The sequence below is a fragment of the Marmota flaviventris genome, chromosome 13 (genome assembly GCF_047511675.1).
Source record: "Marmota flaviventris isolate mMarFla1 chromosome 13, mMarFla1.hap1, whole genome shotgun sequence".
Taxonomy (NCBI): domain Eukaryota; kingdom Metazoa; phylum Chordata; class Mammalia; order Rodentia; family Sciuridae; genus Marmota; species Marmota flaviventris.
The window spans coordinates 13,550,890-13,559,741 of record NC_092510.1 but is presented as its reverse complement, the minus strand read 5'-3'; the positions used below and the strand labels follow the sequence as shown (position 1 = coordinate 13,559,741).

The window sequence follows — 8,852 nt, the reverse complement described above, 5'->3', positions numbered from 1 at the left end:
AATCTTCTGGTTGAAGCGTTTGTTTGCAGTAACAGTTTTAATTTTTAGGTTTCACTCTATTTTCTCCTATATAGATAGATGTAGTTGGAACATCAAACTTGGTTCTTGCTATCTGCTTGAAACTTGACACAGTAGAGTAGTTCTCAGTGCTATCACTATCGTTTGTTTCCTCTTTAAGTAGCCCTAACCGAGACTGCCGAAAAACACTTTCATTTGAAAGCCTTTGACAAGCTTCCAAAAAACTACGAGTTTCCTGAAATCTTAGAAAACATGTTTTCAACCAATCTTAATGATACTTGCGGGTAATGATCAATCCACAAATCCCACTTGGCCCCCCTAATTTCGTTCTTCTTGGTTGAAAAGTTCGTTTGCAGTAACAGTTTGAATTTTGTGGTTTCACTCAGTTTCTCCAATATTGATAGATGTAATTGGAACTCTAAAACAAGAACGGTTTTTGATTGCTACTTGAATCTCAGAAAACATTTTTTTCACCCATTATTGATGGTACTTGGCGGTAATGATCAGTACACAAATCCCACTTGGCCCCCCAAATTTCACATTTCTAGGTTGAAGCGTTCATTTGCAGTGACATTTTGAATTTTTAGGTTTCACTCTGTTTTCTCCTATATTGGTAGCTGTAGGTGGAACTTCAAACACGGTTTTTGCAAGCTGATTGAAACTTGACACAATAAAGTAGTTCTCAGTGCTATCTCTACATTTTTTTTCCTCTTGAAGTAGCCTAAGTAGAGACTGTGGAAAAAAATCTTTCATTTCAAAGTCTTTGACAAGCTTTCAAAATCTAGGAGTTTTCTGAAATCTCAGAAAACATTTTTCCCGCAATGTTCATGATACTTGTTGGCAATGATCAGTACAAAAATCCCATTGGCCCAACAAATTTCGTTCTTCTAGGTGGAAGCATTCGTTTGCAGTAACAGTATGAATTTTTAGGTTTCACTGTTTTCTCCAATATTGATAGATGTCATTGGAACCCTAAATCAAACACGGTTTGGGCTACCTCCTTGAAACGTGACAGAATAAAGTAGTTCTCAGTGCTATCTCTGTGGTATGTTTCCTCTTAAAGTAGCCTAAGTAGAGACTGTGGAAAAACTCTTTCATTTTAAAGCCATTAAAAAGCTTCCAAAAAACTACGAGTTTCCTGAAATCTCAGAAAACATTTTTTCATGCAATCTTGATGATACTTGGCAGTAATGATCAGTACACAAATCTCACTTGGCCCCCCAAATTTCGTTCTTCTAGGTTGAAGCGTTCGTTTGTAGTAACTTTTTGATTTTTTAGGTTTCACTCTGTTTTCTCCTATATTGTTAGATGTAGTTTGAAACCAAAATCAATCAAGGTTTTTGCTAACTGTTTGAAAATTGACACAATAAAGTGGTTCTTAGTGCTGTCTCTATGATTTGTTTCCTCTTGAAGTAGCCTAAGTAGAGACTGGGGAAAAACACTTTCATTTGAAAACCTGTGAGAAGCTTCCAAAACACTACGAGTTTCCTGAAATATCAGAAACCATTTCTTCACCCATTCTTGATGGCATTTGGCGGTAATGATCAGTACACAAATCCCAGTTGGCCACCCAAATTTTGTTCTGCTAAGTTAAAGAGTTCATTTGCAGTAAAAGTGTGAATTTTTAGGTTTCACTATTTTCTCCTATACTGATAGATGTATTTGGAACTGTAAATCAAACACGGTTTTTGCTAGCTGCTTGAAACGTGACACAATAAAGTAATTCTCAGTGCTTTCTCTATGGTTTGTTTCCTCTTGAGATAGCCTAAGTAGAGACTGTGGAAAAAAAATCTTTCATTTGGAAGCCTTTTTTTTTTTTTTTACATAATAGTATGAATGTTTATTTTCTGTATGATTTACTTTCCTATCCTGTTTTTACAATATATAAAAGTGTATTTGAATAGCTCTAGTAAATATAAATTTAATCTTTCTACTTTGGGATGTAAATAGAGCTAGAAAATTATATACCCAACCCTCCCCAAATAGTCTTTTAAAATTGTTGGATTAATGTGGCTATTAATCTTGTTCAGCAATTTGATACAAATGCCTAAATACAAAAAGTTGTTTAGTAAGTACTACACAGGAAGAAAAAGGCTTAATTCTTTAGATAGCTTCTTGAAAATCAAAAACTAGTAGCATTTGATTGCACCTTCAAATTTTTACAAGCAAGACATTCTTAAGCAATGCCATCATACATAATCTACAATTGTAATCAAAATTTCACATTTTCTGCACACTGTATATAAATACACATCACAATGGTGCAATTAGAATTAACACAGAATATATACAAAATGAACAAAGTTTAGGTCCAGACCAAAAACATTGCAATCTTTTGAAAAATATCTTCATTAGATATTATTTTATCCTCTTACAGTAATTTACATTTATACAAATTTAATTAGACATACTAGATTGAGGTGCTAAGAATGTTTGCACTATCTACATTTAAAGTTACTGCACTATAATTTTATAAATCCAAATTTCAAAAGAAGGATACTTTAATGAATAACGGAATCCTCTTCTGGATTACTTAATTTCTATTGCTTATATCTTGCATGTTCATATGAACATATATACACACTTAATACATACAAGTATAGAGTCCTTGTAGGAAATGTAATGGTCATATACTAATAATTACTGAGGATTAAAGTACCTAACAAAACGCCTGAATTCCAACATGGTTTTTTGTTGTTGATATTTTGTCATAAAATCAGGAGTCCTATTAAAAGTCTCTTAAATTCATAGAGTTTTGAAATTACTGAAAATGATTTAGGTAATTTCAACAATTATCTGAAAACACACGTACCTTCAGCTTAACAAATCACTGGCTAAAAATAATGGCATATTAAAATCCCATATAAAAAAATCCCACTATAATTTTGAATGCTTTGTTAGGCAGCTCATTTGAGTAAATCAATTAAGAGTCGTGTATTGGTTTGAAAATTTTCTGTTCAAAAGTCTAGAAAGAAAACTGTAGAGATGAAAAATCTTTCCCTAAATTCACTCTCTTACAGCTTCTTTATTCCTTATATCTCCATTCAAGCCAAATTTTATATTTGATAGTTATGAGAGGATCTACATTATCACTACATAATGTTTATTTCTATTCACACATACCTCATTTTAACAATACCCAGCAATCACTTCAACAATTTATTATTTCAAACACATACCACCTCTGAAAGACAATGGAGACATCCTTCAGCATGTTAGCCATTCCTCATTATAGAAAAACTGCCCATCTTTTGAAAATCACTTACTCTCCCTTAATATTTTGTTTTCTTTTGTTCTGTTTTTTTTTGAAAATATAATTTTTAATTTTAAAAGTGTGCCTGGGGATTACTTCCCCTTCTAATTTACCAAAGTGACAATAGCATATCCCAGAATTCACCCTAAAAAAGCTAATTTTTCTTAAAAAGATAGCACTTTTCTAAACATAAGATGTCGTCCAAATATGTTCCATAATTTGTTTATGTAGACATTCTGTCTATGTTTATTCTAAATCTAGAACCAAAGAATGACTTGGCAATACCAATGCTGCTTTGTTTTTTTTCTACTGAACAAAGTCATACAATGCCATACATTATAAATTATATCATAGTAATTTATAAATGTTCTTTGCCAATAGAATCAGAAGGATAGAACATCTAATTCTTAAGAAACCCAAGTAAATTAAAAATCTATATAATACAATAAAGAAAAAAAATTAAAAGAAAAATTCTATTTAGAAGGGGCATAGAATTAACTAAGATTTAAAATGTACTAATTTTCTCATTTAAAATTTCTTCTCTTTCAATATTATAATTTCAGGTGTCTTAAAACAAGGACTGAATTCAAATACAGTAATTGTTAAACTATCTTCCAGACAGTCAAGCATCCTTAAAATTTCTGTACACGTTCATTTATCAGTCTTGTGCAAGAGTTAGCAATTCATGGCACAAGGGTCACTTTTTGCTTTTCCTGCAGAGTTGATGACGCTCATCAAACATCCTCCGAATTCCTCAAGAATCATCCGCTCTGCTGCTGCCTTTGATTTTCCCTTCTTGTCTGCCTGCTGTGCCTGGGCGAGAAGGCAATTACATGTGGCTTCAGCTACTTCCTTAGTTACAAATGTAAATGGCAACTTTCCTCCTCCACTATTCAAAGCCGGTGTTGGCCTAGTAAGTAAGTCTGAAATCTGAGAGGATAATTTTGTCTTTGCTGCTGTTTGTTGCTGCACCCTTACTTCAGCTGCATCTGCCAAATGCATCAATGTCTTTCTTTCTGGGCTTTCTTCAAAATTCTTACAGCCAATACATTTACATATTGAGGAACACATTATTTTTGCCTCATAGCATTCACAGTAGTTTTTAAGACATCCTGATCGTTTGCAATGACATCCTTTGCTGTGACTTCGATCTGATGGCTCCCTCCTTTCCTTTCCCTATCTTAGGCTTAAAAGCTTCTGGATTTCTGTCAAGTCATGCCTTTATTGCTTTTTGCCTTTCATTTTCATGTTCCAAATTGTTGTAACAATTAGTACAGTTGCAATTGTTGCAAAATTCGCCATTTGCAAAGCAGTCACAGTACAATTTCAAACACAGCGATTTTGTACAGTTGCAGGGTTTTCTTGGCCGACTGGCAGATTCTGATGGAATTATGCCATTGAATGGGAGTCTTGCCTGGGTCTGGATACCAGATGTTCCAGTAAAATTAGAGTTGCTTGCTATAGACACATATGAAGACTGCTGTAGCTGAGTAACGTACTGAGCTGGAAGCACTGCATAACCCACATTCCCTGTTCCTGGAGCTGGTGCCAGGACAGTACCTGGTGGCAGGTTAGTGAGGTTGGGCTGGATCTGTGGCAGTGGGGTAGCAGGCATGATAAGCCGTTGCTGTGGTTGGCTAGTAGTTACTATTTGTGAAGTTGGATTGATGGGTTTGGGGACAAATTGTTTGACAGCCTGAGCTTGGACAAATGGAACTGACATCCGCACTGGGGTTGTATTAACAACCACTGGCTTTGCTTGCTGAAGAGGCTGAGTGTTTGTACTGGGATTCTGACTAACTGGTTGGGTTGAGCTACTGGCTGTTGTGGCAGTAACAAGTCAGACATAATGAAACTTGCTTCCAGGCACTTGAATCTGCTGGACATTGGGAGCACTTGCCAGAGGAATAATTGTCTTAAACTTTGATGTGCTCACTCCTCCAACAGTGATGGTCTGCACAGCAGATTTCACTGCCTTATTTGGCGATTTCAAAGGTGAGGTGGCTATTTTATTTGGTGTCTGTGTTGTAGAATTTAAAGTTGATCCAATAACACCACTTTCTGATATTGTAATGGTCTTTGATGGAGTTCCAGGAGTAGACTGTGAAAGTACCCTACCTGCAATGACTGATGGTGATACTTGAGTTGTCTGTCCTGTAACTGCTTTACTACTAATTGGTTTTGCAAAGATCAGCTTCGTGATTACTGGACTACAGGTTGGTGTTTGAGGCTTCTTAGCAATCTGTACTGTTTTTAACTGTTGGGTCTGTAACACAGAGGGATGAGTTGTAGTATTGATCAGTTGACTTCCTGGGGTCAATGCTGAGACACCAATGACAGGTTTCACCTCTGGCCTCCCTCCAATGGTAACTACTTTAATTTGCTGTGGTGGTAAGTTAGCATCTCCTGACTGGGACTGAGTTGTAACTTTCTGAGCTTGGGGTAGTTGACTATGGGGTAGAGCTAAAACAATTGGTGAACCAGACTTGCCCAAAGTTGTTAAAATTAACTTCTGTCCATCTGGTTTAAGGGTCTGATTGCCAAGTTTAAGATCAGATGTCTGTTTGTTTAAAATAATCTGATTGGCTGATATAGTCACAGGAGTCTGAGCACCAAGTTTTTGAAGGTCACTTGGAAAAGCTGGTTTCACTGTGGTATTAGAATCTGCTTTAGTAATTGTGGTAGTCACTGCAACTTGGTTAGTGTGGTTACTGTACACTGTGATTGGTTCCGAGGAAATGGGTGTGGCTGTAGAGTCACCAGTAGAATTTATGTTGACAATTTCTTCCAGTTCTGTCTCCATGGGAATTGGGGATGAAACAATAACAGCCTCAATACTATCATCATCCACTAAAGTTATACCAGTGTCCATTATCTCCTCTGGAAGCAAACTATTCACCTCAGCTGGCACCACCTCCATGATCGTTCTCCTGCTAGAAAGGTGATCAGGTGCAAAACCAGCGGCGCCGCCACCTCCTTCTCCCTGAGCTCCCAGCAGAAGCGGCGGCTGTGGCGCCTCCAAGACACAGACCCGGGTTTGTTCAAAATCACGCGCCAAGCGCCATTCCACCGCTGCATCCCATAATACCTCATTTGGAAGCCTTTGACAAGCTTCCAAAATCTGGGAATTTCCTGAAATCTCAGAAAACATTTTTTTTCACCCAATGTTCATGATACTTGGCGGTAATTATCAGTACAAAAATCCCACTTAGCCCACCAAATTTTGTTCTTCTAGGTGGAAGTGTTTGTTTGCAGTAACAGTATGAATTTTTAGGTTTCACTGTGTTTTCTCCAATATTGATAGATATCATTGGAACCCTAAATGAAACACGGTTTGGGCTAGCTCCTTGAAACGTGACAGAATAAAGTAGTTCTCAGTGCTATCTCTGTGGTTTGTTTCCTCTTGAGATAGCCTAAGTAGAGACTGGGGGAAAATCTTTCATTTGAAAGCCTTTGACAAGCTTCCAAAAAATTACGAATTTCCTGAAATCTCAGAAAATATTTTTTCACCCAATCTTGATGATACTTGGCGGTAATGATCAGTACAGAAATCCTACTTTCCCCCCCATATTTCCTTCTTCTAGGTTGAAGCGTTGGTTTGCAGTAACAGTTTTAATTTTTGGGCTTCACCCTGTTTTCTCCTATATTGATAGTTGTAGTTGGAACCCTACATCGAACACGGTTTTTGCTAGCTGTTTGAAAACTGACACAATAAATTGGTTCTCAGTGCTATCTCTATGGATTGTTTCCTCTTGAAGTAGCCTAAGTAGAAACTGGGGAAAAACACTTTCATTTGAAAGCTTTTGACAAGCTTCCAAAAAATTACGAGTTTCCAGAAATCTTCGAAAATATTTTTTCACCCAATCTTGATGATACTTGGCGGTAATGATCAGTATTCAAATCCCACTTTTCCCTCCATATTTGCTTCTTCTAGGTTGAAGCGTTCGTTTGCAGTAACAGTTTGAATATTTGTTTCACTCTGTTTTCTCCTATATTTATAGATGTGGTTGGAACATCAAACACGGTTTTTGTTAGCTGCTTGAAACTTGACACAATAGAGTAGTTCTCAGTGGTATCACTATCGTTTGTTTCCTCTTTAAGTAGCCCTAGTAGTTCTCTGTGCTATCACTATCGTTTGTTTCCTCTTTAAGTAGCCCTAAGCAGATACTGCCGAAAAACATTTTGATTTGAAAGCCTTTGACAAGCTTCCAAAAAACTACGAGTTTCCTGAAATCTCAGAAAACATTTTTTCACCCAATCTTCATGATACTTGGCTGTAAAGATCAGTAAACAAATCACACTTGGCCCCCGAAATTTCGTTCTTCTAGGTTGAAGTGTTCGTTTGCAGTAACATTTTGAATTTTTAGGTTTCACTCTGTTTTCTCCTATATTGATAGATGTAGTTGGAACATCAAACACGGTTTTTGCTAGCTGCTTGAAACGTGACACAATAAAGTAATTCTCAGTGCTGTCTCTATGGTTTGTTTCCTCTTGAAGTAGCCTACGTAGAGACTGGGGAAGAACGCTTTCATTTGAAAACCTTTGACAAACTTCCAAAAAACTATGAGTTTCCTGAAATATCAGATAATATTTTTTCACCCAATCTTGATGATACTTGGTGGTAATGATCAGTACACAAATCCCACTTGGCCCCCCAAATTTTCTTCTTCTAGGTTGAAACATTTTAGTACTTACATTAGCCACAATCCTAACTTTAACCCTAACTTAACCCAAAATCTAGCCCTAACCCTAAACCTAACCTTAACCCTAACTGTAGCACTAATAATAATAAAAAACATAACCATAGTCCAAACCCTCTATCTAACCCTATCCATTACCCTAACCGTAACCCTAACCCTAATGCTAATCCTAGGCCTATTCTTTACTTATCCCTAATCCTAACCCTATCTATTACCCTAAATGTAACCAGAAACCTAAACCTAACCCTATCATTACCCTCATCCTAAACTTATGCTAAGTATAGCCCTCAATTTAAAACTTAACCTATCCCAATCACTAATTGCAACCCTTACCCAAATTATACCCTTAGCTCTAAACCTGAACCAACACTAAACCTAACCCTTACACCAGACATAGCCATAAATCTAACCCATAACTATCTTTAACTATAATGTTGAACTTGAAATTAGCCCTAGACCTAATCCTCGTCCTTAACCTAGCATTAATAATAACCCAAATAATAGCCTCAGCTTTATCCGTAATGCTCACCCTCACCCTAGACCTACACCTAGCTAAAACCCTATCCCTTACCCTAAACCTAACACTAACACTAAATCCAACCAAAACCCTAAACCTAAACCTAATCCTAACCCTAGTCCTAACCCTAGTCCTAACCCTAGGCCTAACAATAACACTAAGTCTAATGCTAATCCTAGCCTTAATTTAATCCTATTGTAACCTTAACCCTAGCTCTAAGATTAAATCTAACTCATTCCCTATCCCTATCTCTAGTTCTATCCTTAGCTAGCCCTAGCCCTAACCCTATCTGAAAACCTAATTCTAAATCTAAACCAAATTCTAAATTTAACCATAGCCATAATCCTAAGCCAAAACCGAACAC

The 8,852-nt window shown here is 36.7% G+C and overlaps 1 pseudogene; it reads right to left on the bottom strand.

Moving 5' to 3' along the window:
* Nucleotides 1-3,946: 3,946 nt before the first annotated feature.
* Nucleotides 3,947-6,215, bottom strand: LOC114083539 (protein lin-54 homolog pseudogene; annotated as a pseudogene).
* Between the last annotated feature and the right edge of the window lie 2,637 nt (nucleotides 6,216-8,852).